Raw genomic sequence first — 16211 nt, forward strand, 5'->3', positions numbered from 1 at the left:
CATAATCCTTGCCTTCTGACAGAAAAAACATCCATATTTACAATTCCTGGACAAAATGGAGTGATTTTTCCTTATTTTATGACAGTGTGCTGCCTCTCTCTCTCTCTCTCTCTCTTTTTATCCTTAAGAAAGTGTTATCAGTAGAAGAGCTTTCAGCTTATCCCAAGTCCAGGGTTGGAGGCGGGCTTCCAGAAAGTATGACAAATGCACAAGCATGTCAAGCTGTGACAGCCTCAATGGGCTGAGATTTCAAAAATCTTATGAAAGGGAGACTTTGAAGTGCCTTATTCAAAGGCAGCCAAAGCTTTTATCCTAAGAGGAGGAGATTCTAATGTGGCCTGATAATTAGCGGAGAGTGGGGGCCTTCATCCCCTCCGAGCAATGAGATGCCATGGCTGGAATGTGCCCTGAACCCAAATGTGATTGCACAAAGAACCTAGGTCTCATTCCTGAAATTTATAACCATATCAACCATAGTTTTATGAGATATGGCATCATTTTTTAAAAAGGCTTGAACCCTTATAGAGCTATTCAAATAACCATTGAGTCATTTGAACTGAAATAGGAGTTAGTTCAAAGTGGCAGTTCATAAATTAGAGGTGCTATTGTTTCAAGGAGAGGGCATAAATGCCGGGCAAACAGTCCAGTGCACTGGTTACTAACAGTTATTGTTATGCTCATGACTGTGGAGGAGCAGGGGCCAAAACAGGCAGAATTTGACTTTTAATTTGACTTTAGAGCATAATTAGAGGCTATGAGGCATATATAGAACACATAACATGTACATATTTGTTCATTCATTTATTCACTCAACATTGTTTTAAGCTTAAACTATAAGCAAAGGAGAAAAATTAGTAAATAATAAGGCAGGCCTTTATAGAGTTTCTAGGTTAATGAGGAAGGCCTCAAAACACAGGATCATGACACAGTGTGATAAGTGCTTTTTGACAGAATGAACAGAGAACCATGGAATGTAGAGGAAAAAGGTCTTGACTGTAGGGCTAGGGAGTGTGGTTTGGGCAAAATCAGGGAAGACTTTGTTGGAAGGCATACGTGAGTGTTTCTTACAGGACAAGTTGTAGGCCAGTTCCTCCCTGGCCTCAGATAGGTGAGGCCAGGGAGGAACTTCCCAGCAGAGAACACAGGAATGTTGCTGCTTGAAGAAGCAGTGATAATCCAGAAAACTTCATGTGGTCCTGTAGGGCTAGAAGAGGAGATTTGGGCCAGGCGCAGTGGCTCACGCCTGTAATCCCAGCACTTTGGGAGGCCAAGGCTGGGGGACCACTTGAGGTGAGGAGTTCAAGACCAGCCTGGCCAACATGGTGAAACCCCGTCTCTACTAAAAGTACAAAAATTAGCCAAGTGTGGTGGCGAGTGCCTGTAGTCCCAGCTACTTGGGAGGCTGAGGCAGGAGAAAATCACTTAAACCCGGGAGGCAGAGGTTGCAGTGAGCCGAGATTGTGCCACTGCACTCCAGCCTGGGTGACAGAACAAGACTGCCTCTCAAAAAAAAAAAAAAAAAAAAAAAAGCGGAGATTTGTAGAGTGGCATGGCAGAAGGTAGTGCCTGAATCTGGGAGGTATGAAACATTCAGAGATCTAGACTTTAATTCAAAGGCCGATGGCCTTAAGCTTTGGCAGGTATTCATATCACCAGGAGAACCAGTGAAAATACTGATGACTGGGCTCTACTTTTTGACATTGTGATTCAGTACATCTGGAGATTAAGAAATCTGAATTTTAAAAAGAAATCTAGGAACCATATTTTGATACATACTGTCAAAAGAAACAAAAAGCCCTAGAAAAGACTTAAATGGAAGGTATCCCAAATAGAATATCTATATGGACAATTATTTGCCCTTTGTACTTTTCTCTACTATTGTTTGGATTTGACCCTCCTTTTGTGAGAATCAAGGAAAGTTGAAAGGTACTGCTGAAATTCTTGAGGTGTTGCAGTGGAGATGTGACCCCCTCTAGTTGGTACCCTGAGAGCTGAGAGCTACTTCACCGTTGCCACTTATCCAATTGGTGTAGATCCCACGCAACTCCAAAGTATAATCGAATAAATTAGCAAAATCAAATACAGTATGCAATGAGATAATAAAATTGTTTGCATAAAGAACAAAAACTAGCTGAAAGGGAGTAGCTGTTACCAGGAGACCGGGATTCTGAATGAGGAGAGATGAGATTTGAGCAAGCTACAAATTTCCTGGTAACTTAGGGAAAAATAGAAAATACATTGAATTATACATTTTGCATTGTTTAAGAAAAAAGGCATTCATTTTTTAGAGACAAATACTTTCTGGTATTACGTTCAAGGAGGAATTTTTAATGTAATGACCAAGGTCAGTTATAATTTTGTAATAAACAGAAAATCTATCTCTGCTATCTGAAACTGGCTTAATTTTTAAACCTCAGATATCTGAGTCGTGAAAGATTGGGAAGTTTGTAGTTGCACCTAAATAATTTTTGAAGGGTGGTACAAAAATGTTAACCCTGGAAAAAATACAGTGTTTTGGTTTCTACTTAGAATCACATGGACACAGGAATTTCTTTGTATTCTTACAAACAATGTTATGTCTTTGTTATTAATATAAATGAAGTTACTCTATTTAAAGCCTTGCTTCCAAGAAACATCTGAGGCAGGTGATATTAATAAAGATCAGTCTCTGGATATCTTTGGCCTAATAACCTTTACCGTCTAATACACAAAACAAGTGACCCATAAGAACAGGAGATATAGATGTATAATAAAAAGTACAAATTTTATAATGGAAAAGATCAAAAGGAAAAATGCAATGAAAATAATATAGAGACAAAGAAAAAGAGAAAAATATGTAGAGACTTTTTTTTAAGAGTAAGGCTTTTATGTTATAATGAACAAGCACTAAGTACCTGTAGAGAGATATCTATAAGCCTCTATAATAGAGAATGAGGTGGATGGATAGAATATTGACCTGAGAATTTAGGGAACTGAGTTGGTATTTACGTTGTCTTAGCTATGTGTGAGCATAGTTTGAAATCTGTATATATCAGTTTCATCACTTTTAAGATAAAGGGATTAAGAATAATAGGTCAGGGGTCTACAACTATAGCCTAGGAGCCAAATCTGGTCTGCCACCTGTTTTTATGAATAAAACTTAATTGAAATACAACCATACTGCTCATTTATTTACATATAGTATATGACTGCTTCATGCTACAAAGGCAGAGTAGTTGCAACAGAGTACATGTGGCTCATAAACCCATAAACGAAGCTCATAATGCCTAAAATAATCATTTTCTGGCCCTTTACAAATAATGTTTGCCAATCCCTGCAATAGATGATTATATGAATTAGTGAGAATATCAATTTGGTTTCTGTAAAATTCTGGAACCAAAATTAACAGTGGCTTTTAAAAAAGATAGACATTTATTCCTCTCACAAGTAAAAGCCTGAGTTGGTAGGGCAGGTTCCTTTTGCAAAGAATCACAGACTCCTTTTATCTTATGGCTTTGCCATCTTCCGTGATGACTTCTCACTCAGGAAGAAGAAACTGGACAAGGAAACCTTGCTCTTCCCTTACCCAACGTGGCAGTTGAACATCTACCCCCACTGACATTGCACAAGCTCAGCTTTGTAACTTGGCTGTATCTAAAAGGGAGGCTGGAAAATATATTTTTTAATCTGGATGGCCATGTGCCCAAATGAAAATTCTATTACCATATAAGAGAAGAACAAATATGGGGAGACCGACCTATACATTTCTTTCCACTTAAAATTCTATGAACATAGTGTATTAGTCTGCTCAGTCTGCCATAACAAAATATCACAGACTGGGTGGCTTAAACAGCAGGAATTTATTTCTCATAGTTCTGAAGGCTGGGAAGTTTAAGATCAAGGTGCCAACAGATACAGTTTTGATGAAGGCTTTCCTCCTGGCTTGCAGACAGATGCTTTCTTGCTGTGTCCTCACATGGTGGGGAGAGAGAGCTGTCTCATGTCTCTTTTCATAAGGAGACTAACTAATCCTATCAGATCAAGATTCAACCCTTATAACTCCTTTTAGCCTTACCTACTTCCTTACTCTTAATATAGCCATGTCTAGTGTAGGGCTTCAACATATGAATTTTAGGGGACACAACTAAGTTCATAGCACAGAGTTTCCTATATGAAATTGACAGAAATAGACATGTCATGAATGCATCAATAATCAAGGATGGGACTGAGGCTCTGGCCTACACATCTAAAGGGGGATAAATATGAGCATCTTAGAAAGGATAGGGCAGTGCTTAGACTTAACATTGACAACTCAGTAGAATACATACATTTAGTTTAAACATAATTGTTGGTAAAGTGATTTTCTTTTTTATGTGTACTATAAATTATTCTGAAATTATTGATTTGTTTCAAAAGTTTCCCTTAAAAAGCCCTTTCAAGGTAAAATCGCAAGTTGTATTGGCTTAACCTAGGCAAACCTAACCTACTTCTGCTCACGATAGTAATGGCAATGTAGGCACTTCTACAAAGTGGGAACCTTGACAATAGAAAACACACGTTTAGAGTTCCAGAAAGGATTATTGCTGAAAGAGTCTACCTATAACCTTTCCCTCTGGGTGAAAAGACAAAAAGCAGTCAAACTCTTATCTCTGGAAATTTGAGGTCCGTAATTTGGCATCAGGAGAATCTGTCCAGTTTTATTTGTGCGAATCATCACTCATTTTTAAATCACTCTGTATTGGGGTACTGTTTTGATAATCTGTTGCCCAAAACTTAGTGGTTTAAAACAACAGTAATCATTTCTTTGCTCAAGATTTTGCTATTTGAGCAGGATTCATCAGGCATAGCTTTGGTCTGGAAGGTCCACTTTCAAAATGGCCTCACTCACAGGGCTGGTAAGCTGTTGTTGGCTCAGCTGGAGCTGTTGGTGGTCTCAATTCTTTTCCATATGGGCTTCTTCATGTGGCTCCCTGAGCTTCCTCACAGCATAGTAGCTAGATTCCAAGAAGAAGCTGCCAGTCTTCTGAAAGTCTAGGGTCAAAACTAGCACAGCATCACTTTTACTGTATTCTATCAGTCAAAACATGACAGGGCCTAACCCGTAGTCAAGGGGGGAATAATTGGACTCCACTTCTTGGTGGGTACAGAAACAAAAAACTTACAGCTGTCTTTAATTTACCAAAAGTACCAAGAAGCCATATACATTATCCTAGATCTGTAGTAAACAGGTGTTTTGATAGTTCTTTTTGTGAATCAGTTTTTGGAATTCAGATCACTTTTCCCAAAGAAACCATTTTGCAAATGGCACCTAGAAATATATTAATAGTTTAGCTTATAGTAGGTAATAATAGCAAAAGGTTAGGACAATAGTCTTTGACATCAGATAGTCTGGGTTTCAATTTCAAGTCTCATCTGAGTAAATTATTTGACCAATCCAAGTCCTCGTTTTTTCCTCTGTACAATGGGGATGTTAATAATACTCATGAGAGTTCTGAGGATTAAATGAGAGAATGTACCTAAAGCACTTAGTGCAGATCCTAGCATATATAACATGACCAATAAATGTAGCTCTTATTATTTTTACCCAATGAAGATTTATATGACACCACTGAGCTATCCTATAAAGAACACTGAGCTCTCTTTAAACCCAGAGCCCCTACACTTTGAAGCTATCTTACATTATAGCCTTTATTTACTACGAGTTCTACAACCTGCGTCTGTCCAAGCAGAGCCAAAGGATAATACATTTGGCTGGCAAGAGTTTCTGATGATAGCACTTCCCTTGACTGGGGAGAAAGAGCGTGAGAACGTTGTTGTTATGGAATTGGTATACACAAATGGAATATTAGTAAGCAGGGATTGCCTACACCAGTGTTTCTCAGTCTTTTTTTCATTATCATTTCCCTCCCTAATAAACCTTTTTTGACATTTTTTCCAACTGCTCCCCCATAATATTTTAATATCTCACATATGACATATATCTGGTTATATGCTGTATGTATATCTCTCTCTGCTTTATGCATTAAAAGAAGTATTTTTTTCACCCCTGCCAAAACTGATTTTCACCCCTATGAGGGCAATATTGACGCTTTTGAAAACGCATTGCCTAAACCACGTAACCTAACCAAACTCCTAAAATTTATTTTGTCACATAATCAACAACTTTATTGTTTTTTTTTTTTTGCAGAGGAATGTCTAAAACAGTGTGGGTATGAAGATCATGTATAAGATGAATCTACTAGGTAATGTTCATTGCTGTCTTTATAACAAAATTAATTATATAATTCATTGTATAATTATTGTTCAATATCTTTCTTAATTGCAAGCTCTGTAGTAGCAGGAACATGTCTTGGTTATTGTTGAATGGTCTCTGATGCACAGTAGATGATCGATATTTCTTGAATATTGATAAGGACTTTAATATCTAATAGGGAAAAGAAGGTAAGACATGTAAAACCAAAAGTATTCATGAGCTTATTTTGAGTTATGTATGAGGAGTAGCAAGATACATAAAGAATTGAGACAGTCAAGGTCAGTTCCCTTTACTCAGCAAGGCTTTAATGATTACCTTCAGGATCAGCTTTCTAGACCCAGGTTTGAGGGTGGAATCTTGTCTTGTTCATTATTAAATGTTACAGAAGTCTTAACAGAATGCTTTATAAGTGGTGGTTTAATATTGCTTTTGAATTATGACTTAATAGTTAAGATAGGAAGCAAGTCTTAGAAGAAACAAAGGTATAATTTGTCTGTTTATTATTTTCTTCTTCCTTTAGTTAAAAATACATTAAGGATGATCTATGTTTAGATCTTTTGCAGAAACTTTTCCTAAGGACACATTTTATATTTGAAGAAAAGGTATTTTTGACATTAATATTTTCTTCAATCTAATGTTAGCTTCCTATATTTCTTTTCTCCTTTCAGTTCATCTAAAACATTACAATGCTTTTCTCCTTTTTATTTTATAAAATAGACTCTACAAACCCAATTATAACTCCCTTAGAAGATAAAAGGACTGTAAGGAAATAAAAAACAAGAATGATTTGGATATATCAGTTCTCTTTTTTTGTAACATTTTGTGGCTGCCATGGGAAACCTATAAAAGCTTCAAGTCTGATTCTGGTGGATAAATTCCCAACAACCTCTTCCTTCAAGGAGTGATCAGTATTATGGACAAAAGGAGGGTATTTTTTCAATATGTCCTTTTGATTTTATTTTGTGCAGCAACCACCTTTGTAAAACACACTAACACGTCAGAAATATGAAACTGTCTTCAGTTCACTGCCCTGTAAAAGATGTGTGGCAAATAAATAAATAAATAAATAAACAAACCCAGGAATGCCTGAGTAAGTAATTTTATTTTTTATGATTCAAGCCCCAAAAGGTCTTGAACTGTCAGATTTATTGTCTATCCGATTTTATGACTTTTAGTTGTATTTATTCTTTGATGTTTACCATCAACTGTGCCTACGTGTGCCGTGGTCTGTGGGCTTTCCTATTGCTAAATCATTTTTTAAGCTTTAGTTGTAGCTTCTGTTTAGCATCAATCCCCCGAGACATGCCATTAACATGAATCATTTTTTAAAGTGTTTGGTGCAATATGAACTCCATGTTGAGTCGATCACTCATTGTGATGGAAAGAAATGATGACCTTCCCGGAAATACCCATCGCGGTTAAATAACCAAGGACGGGACGGTCAGGGACTTCTGATTGGGGTGCCCCCATCGGCTTAATCTTTGCCCCCAAAAGAGGGAGATGGGAGGTCAGTGCAGATTCAGGAGGAAAAGGGAAAAAGAGCTGGGAAAGGGGAAAGAAAACTGCTGACCCAAACCACAGCTATTTTATTGGAGGGTCAGTTTTTTTCTACCTCCATGAAGGTTACATTCATAGCAAGAACTTCTGAGGCAACATCAGTATTTGAGTGCATTCTTTTCTAACACTAATTTTAAAACTTCCAAACATGTTTTCTTTTTTCAATAAAAGTTACATTTTTGCTTTTGCCTGCTCTGATCTCTTTTCTGCTAGGACCTTCTGAAAGAATTGAGTATAATTACCACTAGTGATAATTTTTTTTCTTTGTTCATATCTAGTATCTAGACATTTTCAAGTTATTGGTCAGTGTAGCCAACTCTGTGTAGACCCGGTTAACAACATATGGATAATTCTGGAAGCTTGCCATCCTTTCTCTGCCTATGTTTGGCTAAGTTTGGCCTCGAAATCTTCCCCTCTTCTCCTATGCCCACCCCAGGCTTCTCAGCATCTTCCTTGGATAAATAAATATAAATATACTAGACACTATGATTGAGGGACAATATACAGGCATATTTTAGAGCTAGGCTCAGAAAACTGCATCCCACAGGCCAAATATGACCTGTTGATGGTTACTGTAAATACATTTTATTGGAATACAGCCATATCCATCCATTTATGTAATCTCTATGGCTGTTTTCACAGCACAGCAACAGTTAAATAGTTGCAACAGAGACTTTATAGCTCTCAAAAACTAAAACATTTGCTATCTGGCCCTTTACAGAAAAAGTTTGTTGATCCCTCTTCTAAGTAGCAGCTATTCAGACATAATCACATTTACTAAACAAACAATATTAATCATTTTATTTACTGGGATCTTCTTAAATTTGAAGGCCAGATTGCTGAGTAAAATACCAGGAAATCTGGAGAGAAAACTGAAGGAGATAACTTCCAAACACACTGTGATAATGTGGTTTTATGCTTTCAGGCATCCTTCCAGTTGTTCTTGTTTTCTGTTTAAATAGATTTATCCAGATTGCAGATGAAGAAATTTTGTCATAAATATATATTTTAAACTCTTGGGGACAACCCCAATTTTTAAGCTTTTGTCTAATTGTTCCTGTAAAAACCAATAACATTTAATATAATTTAATTAAAATTTGCCAATTTGTTAGGAAAAATACAGTCTTTTGTTTTAGTCTACTTTTTGATAAATTGTAAAGTTAAACATTTTTTCTACATCCATTGACTGTCTGTATTTATTCTTTGTGAATTCTTTGCTCACATCCTTTACCATTTACATTTCAAAATAAGGTTTTGCTGAAATTCTTGACTAAATTTGTCAGACCCTTTCTTCGTGTTATTCTAATATGAATATTCCAATCAGAATTTATACTCCTACCAGTTCAGCCTCTCATGTAAGAAGACACACAGCATGCCCTGAGAATATGGGATAGCATCTTCTATGTGTTTTATGATTTTAAAATAGAGTAAAGCACTTGTGAGAGCAGAAATCACAAAGATTAAGTCAACACTGTTAAGAAATAAAATACTTATGTTAAAGATTAGAGTTTTACATCCTGAAATAAAGGCAAATGTTTCTAATTCACTAAAATTATAGCAAATTATATCTCCTCTTAACCAAAGGATTTAAAGCTGCTTACAATACTTCAAATGGTTATAGCTTATTTTTCTTCTTTTTTCTGAAGCTCAAAAATGCTTTAGGGTTCATGTGATTTGTATTTGGCATGATGCAGCATAATTGAATGAGATACTTACTTCCAGATGATCGATGCCAGTGATTGAGAAGAAACTGCTTTCTTTAAATTGTAACTGACTTATAAAGATGAATGGCTTGTTAGTGTAAGCAGCTTTATATCTAGTTAATTTTAAAAAGAGAGTGAGACCAAAATATCTAGCAATTCTAGAATATTTGCATGGTGAGTATGTGTGGGGAGAGTCACACACACATACATACACAGACAATACATAGAACACACTGTTCCAGGAGAAAATGCCTATAGATTCTTTAATGTTTTTATTTTTATTTTTATTTTTTGAGATGGTGTCTCGCTCTGTTGCCAGGGTGGAGTGCAGTGGCGCAATCTTGGCTCACTGCAACCTCCGCCTCCCAGGTTCGAGTGATTCCCCTGCCTCAGCCTCCTGAGTAGCTGGGACTACAGGCGCTGATACAACAATATTTAGTTTTTAGTAACCCAAAATAAAGCTGATGGGCAAAGGCAAAGCTCATTTCCTTTGCTAGGGGAAAAAAAAACCGGTCAGTAGTTTTCACTTATGGAGGTCAGAGAGAGTTACTGTAGGCTGACATATGTCAGAGAAGAGAAATACAATTCACAAAGCAAAGTATACATGGAAGGTAGTTTCCAGTGATGGCCATCATCAATTCTTTCTTCCACTGTGTGAGTGTTCTGCTCTTCCCCTTGACTCTGGGCTGCCCTTAATGATTTGCATGACTAGATGAATGCAGTGGGAGTGAGACTCTGGGAGTCACCAGTCTGTATCAGAGTAAGCATAAGATTCCTCCTGGATCCCTTAGAAAGCTGACCCTTGGAATGCTTCCTCTAAGAACAAAGCCACAATTCTGTGAGAAATCTAAAGCCCTGTGCTTGATTCCCAGTGAACAGGCAACATTAGCTGCCAGCCACCATGAGAGAGCCATCATGGATGTCCATTCTAGTTGAGTCCTGCATTCCTGCTTAACCTCCATCTGCTTGCAATTTCATGAGAGACTCAAAACAAGAGTCTCCTAGCTGAGAGGAGTCAACCCACAGAATTGTAACACCTAATAATAAATTGTTTATTTATTTGTCTATCTACCTACCTATTTTAGAGACAGCGTCTCCCTGTGTTGCCAAGGCTGGTCTTGAACTCCTGGGGTCAAGTGATCCTCCTGCTTGCTGGGATTAAAGGCATGAGCCATCAAGCCCGGCCTAAGTTGTTGTGTTAAACCACTATGTGTTGGGATGGTTTGTAAAGTAGCAAAATGTAACTTATATTGTATAAAGCATTTTTAAATGCATCAAGTTAATGCTTCTATGCAAAATATATCATTACGATAAGTAGGTTTAACATACCTAACATTGAATTTTGTTTGCTCTTCTAATTTCCTCACTAAAAGAAAATGCCTCTCAGACCCAAGGAATATCCTCCTAACTCTCTCAACCAGGGAGGTGGGAAATAAATTGGAATATAGAGCCTGGACTTCTTTCTCTCCCGAGGTATGCATTACTAGTCAAGTTAGTAGATACTAAATGACATATAAGCTTACAAAGGCAATCAGTGACATATTTGAGGAACACAAACACTATAAAAGATTAATAAGTTGAACAACCCAGAAGACAAAAGAAGTAACAGAGCAAGAATTTAAAACAACATAATATTTAACCTGAAAAAAGATGATATCTGAAACATGAAACAAAAATTATCCAGTAGAGAAGAACCAATTGAAGACATTGAAATAATGACCTCAATATATGGGATAAGTTACAAAAGAAATAGTAAAAGTTTTACTGAATTAAATGATCAAATCAAAAACATACTCAAAGGAAAGTAAAAAAAGAGAACAATAAAATGTCAAATTGACTAGAATAGAGATCCCAGAAATAGAGAAAAGAAATAAACAGGGGGAAATATATGTAAAAAAATCATTGAAAGTTTTTAAAAAGAAAAGAAAGATGTCAGGCAGAAATTAACAGAACTTACAGGAACAATTTTAAAATGACAAGGCGTTATAGTGTTGCTAAAGAATAACGGAGAGAGGGAGAGAGAGAGAGAGAGCAAGATTGAGTGAGGCTGGCAATCTTTGATATGCAAAGGCAATCCATTAGAAACTGGGTCCACCCAACATGGCGATTCCCATGGCCTTCTTGCCTTTGCCCCACATGTTCCTGGCAACATAGCCGCCCCCACATATCCCCACGTGTGTAGAACACCGTGGCACCCTGCATTTGCATATTAAAAGGCTGGGGGGAAGGGCCAGCTTTTCCCCGGCTACGTGAATGACATGCCTAGTCAAACCAATCCTCTGAGCCCTATGGAAATCAGACACTGCCTCCTCCAGACTCTATATATACACACCTGGCTGGTTTCTGTCCCACTTGGGGTTCCCTCTCTCTGCTTTGGAGCCCCCCCTCCCTCTGTCTCTGTATGGGGGAGCTTCTATCTTCTACCTTCTCCCATCTTCCTTGCCTATTAAACTCTCTGCTCTTTAAAACAAAACAAACAAAAAAAAAATTGAGAGAGTAGGTGCACAATATCTACAAAGAACAAGTGTCAGACTATTATCAGAGTTCTCTATGGCATTACTCAAAGAAAAAAAACACAATAAAATTAAATTACCAGAACAGCAAAGAAGGAATATTTTATGTTAGAGTTTATGTTCATGCGATTTATCATTTAAATGCAAGGTGAAAATAAGGATATGTTCATCTGTAAATGCCTTATAGGGTTTTCCACACCAAGGCCTCCATTGGAAATACTCTGGGAGTAAGTTTTCCAGAAAGTAGAGAAAACAATTCTAGCAGATGCTATAAAATATATGGGAAGTAAGAATAGAAAATTATTTAGTAAAGTTTACCATTTTCTCAAAAAAGCAATCAACAACCAAAACATGTTTAAAACGTTGTGGAATAAAATCCTAGATCAGCACTTTTAATAGAAATTTCAGAGATAACCGAAATGTTCTATATCTGTGCTATATGCAATTATTGAATACTTGAAAAGTAAACTAAATATTTTACTATATTTAATTTTAATTCATCTAAGTTTAAAATTAAATAGCCACATGTGGTTAGTGACTACCATGTTAGTACTGTTCTAGATTAGCTCAACATGGTGAGATTGAGATCAACAGAGAATATCATGGATATGAGAGGGAGCTGAGCACACACAAATGAACTTGTCTGATTTAGAAAAAAAAAGATTCTGATAATATTGAGAAATTAATAAGAAAAAAATAAAATGTAAGTTTGAATCTTAATAGGGATAACCAGACAAAGACTAAAAACAAAATGTATAACTTTCAGAACCGCAGATGTAACTTCAAAAACTTATACTGAAGATGAAAAGGCAGATGAAGAAACAAGGAAGTAAGGTAAATGGAACAATTTACATAGAGTGTCAGAAATTAGTCTCAAAATACCAAATCATCAGGAATATAATGAATCATTATGAAGTTTCAATCCCCCCATTTAAAGAGAGAAACTTTCAGACTATATTTTAAAAATCCACTAATATGTTGTCTATAAGAGGCATATTTAAAACAACAGTATTCAGAAATTTGAAAATAAACTAAGAATGCTATATAGATAAATCCAAATCTAAAGAAATCTGGCATAGCCATTTTCGTATCAGGCAATGAAGAATTTAAAGTTAAAATTATGAATGTAAAAGAGGGTTAGTATATTAGAAGAAAAAACAGTAGATTGAGAAGTTACAATAATCATCATGAATATGTGTGTGTGTGTGTGTGTGTGTGTGTGTGTGTGTATGTATCTGCACAAGGTCGTAAAATACAAAAAGCAACAAATGGATGTACCTCAGTAATAATGACCCTATGTAGAACCCAGATCTTGGTTCCTAGTGCCATTCTCCAGTCAAAGAAAGCAGAGCCCTTGTAGAATGACTTATTCTAGAGCCCAGGTAGGAAATGTGTAAGATGAGTCTGAAGCATTTTGTAGTGCCAGACAGAAAGTAAAGAAGCGCAAAAAAAAATAAATAAATAAAATTTAAATTTTTTAAAAAAAAATCCCCAAACAAAGAAACAAAAAACTCTACCCCCGTTGATGTGGATGTCTCAAGGGGCACAGGTGCCAACAATATCCCAATGATTCAAACAACAAAATAAATAAAGTAATATTGGATAATTACCCAAAGTATAAAAGAAATATCTATGAGTCCATATTGATAATGATTGAATACATTAATAAATGGCAGAGAAGAAACAAATATTTTATACGGAACAATTCCAAATAAAGTATGTAATTATTCTGCCTTAAAAGAGGGAGAGTATAACTTCCCATTCCTTAAGGGTGGATGGCATCTAGTGATTTTCTTCCAAAGAGTATATTCTGGAAAGGGGAGAAATGAGCAGCTCGACAGTGGAGAAACCTGACAAACACTGCATCAACCAGGTTATCAAGGTCAGTGTCAAGTCATGAATTATGTTGACATGATGTGATGAAAATGCCACTTTATGCTCTGATATTTTCTCTAAAACACTGATAACCCCTGAATATTGAGGCAAATTCCAAAAGGGGACATCCTACAATATACCTGGTCAGTTACTCCTCAAAACTGTCAAGGTCATCAAAAACAAGGCAAGCCCAAGAAACCACCACAGTCTAGAGGGACCTAAGGAAGCATGATGAATAAACGTAATGTAGTATCTTGGGTAGAATCTGGAACAGAGGAAAGACAACAGGCAAAAACTAAGGAACTCTGAATAAACTGTTCAGTTAATAATAATGTCTCAATATTGATCCATTCATTGTAACAAATCTACCGTCTAATGTGAGATGTTGCATTAATTGATGGGGGAGCCCCACATGCAGGAGTACATGGGCAGTCTCTGTACCGTCTTAATTTTTCTATAAACCAACAGATGCTCTGAAATGTACAAGGTCTATTAGAGAAAGCGACAAATGACAGGATTACCAGGAGAAAAAATTAAGGAAAAAATGTACTCCACATATTTTAACGCATTCAAGGAATTGATCACAAGGACAAAAATTCCTCACCATAAGCCTGTGCCATAAAAAGAGAATGTGCATTCTTTGTGAGCACACACTGAATATTCATAGCAATGTGGGCCACAAAAGATCAATCTCTAAATGCTGACATAACTCAGGACTCCCATTCAGACCACCTTCCCATTCGGCATATACTCTTCCCCTATGTGAATTCGTCCAGTTCTTGTCTTTAAATACCAGCTTCATGCTGTTACTGTGCAGCCTGGGTCTCAGCCCTGAATTCCAGATTTGGATATCTACGGTCAATTTAACATCTGCACTTATTTTTCTAATAGCTTGGAGTTGGCACATCCCAAACCAAAGATCTACTTTTCCCCCACAAGCCTGTAAGTGGCAACACCATCCTTTCGGTAGCCCAGGTAACAAAAACAAAATAAAACATCCAAACAAACAAAAACCTTTTTACCTTATGCATGCCATGTCTTACCCACCAGCAGTGTTATTGGTCCTGACTTCAAATTATCAGTGATGTAATGGGCTTTGACAACCATAGTAGATTTTTTTTAACATGCCTCATCTACAGGACAAAATTATTTTCAGTAATAATCATGAAGTAAAGAAGATAATAATAATGGCTAGAAAAGAAACGTAGACAATGATTTTTTTCTTTCACCAAACTTCATATATAAAATTGTGTCAGAAAAAAATAAATATTACATGTAAAAAAAGAATAAAATAAAAATTACAGTATAAGCAAGGAAAAATGTATGAATAAACACTACTTGATTTATTACTTGTTATAAAAGAGACAAACAACTTGTACCTATATATTTGTTTTTGGATTAATGAAGTGTTTGAGCCTTCAGACTCAGAACTTTTGAGTTCTGCAAACTTGTCAATGACTTCAACAAAATTAACTGTCTTTACATATTCATGTTTAATAGAATAGAGCCAGATTTGTCAATCTTCCTTCATAGTTGATTGAAGAATACTTTTTATAAATGTTATTTACATGAATGAATAAATGCACAATTAGTCATAAAAGTCTTAAAGATAAAAGTCCCATTTTACAATAAAACCCAGAAATTTTAAACACAAATGAAAACTCCAAATGGTCACAGCAAATTACAGAATTAAGATAATTCAAATTCTGTCTCTTCACATTTTTAATCACTGTGCTATTGTGTATTCTTAATCTCCTATCTAACTGCAGAGATAGGTGGTACCACCAAGTCGTGCCCCTGAAGTGTGCACCAGCAATTCCTCAACACCACGTAAACATTTTCTCAAAACTTGTGCAGGCAACTGAGTCCATTTGTGTTGGACGACAACCGTGCAACTGGAGCTTCTTGGAAATAACTTCCATCTGGCATACAGTGTTTATTAAAGGATAAAAAATTTAAAATATGCTAAATTGTAGCTCACATGTATATTATTAAAACTCAGCAGAAACTACAGCACTTGTGTAGAACTAAAACTTAGACTAAAGAGCTTTTCTTCTCAGAGGAGTATTTTATCACTGACATTATTTACAATTGCAAGTTCATGGTAACAATAAAAAGCAAACTGACTTTTAGTTAGTTTTAATGTCACTTTGAATTCTCTACAGATAATTCTCTACTTATTGTCTGCGCCTGGAGTAGATGGCATTCACTGCACCCCTTTTGGGATGCTAGTACAAATTATATCTAAATCTAACTTTCTTCATCCCTATTGCTTCCAACTTTAGGAATCCATGATTTCTTTCTTTAATTATTGCAGTAGGCTCCTAACTT

This window comes from Pan paniscus, chromosome 2 (genome assembly GCF_029289425.2).
Source record: "Pan paniscus chromosome 2, NHGRI_mPanPan1-v2.0_pri, whole genome shotgun sequence".
In the NCBI taxonomy this organism is placed as follows: Eukaryota; Metazoa; Chordata; class Mammalia; order Primates; family Hominidae; genus Pan; species Pan paniscus.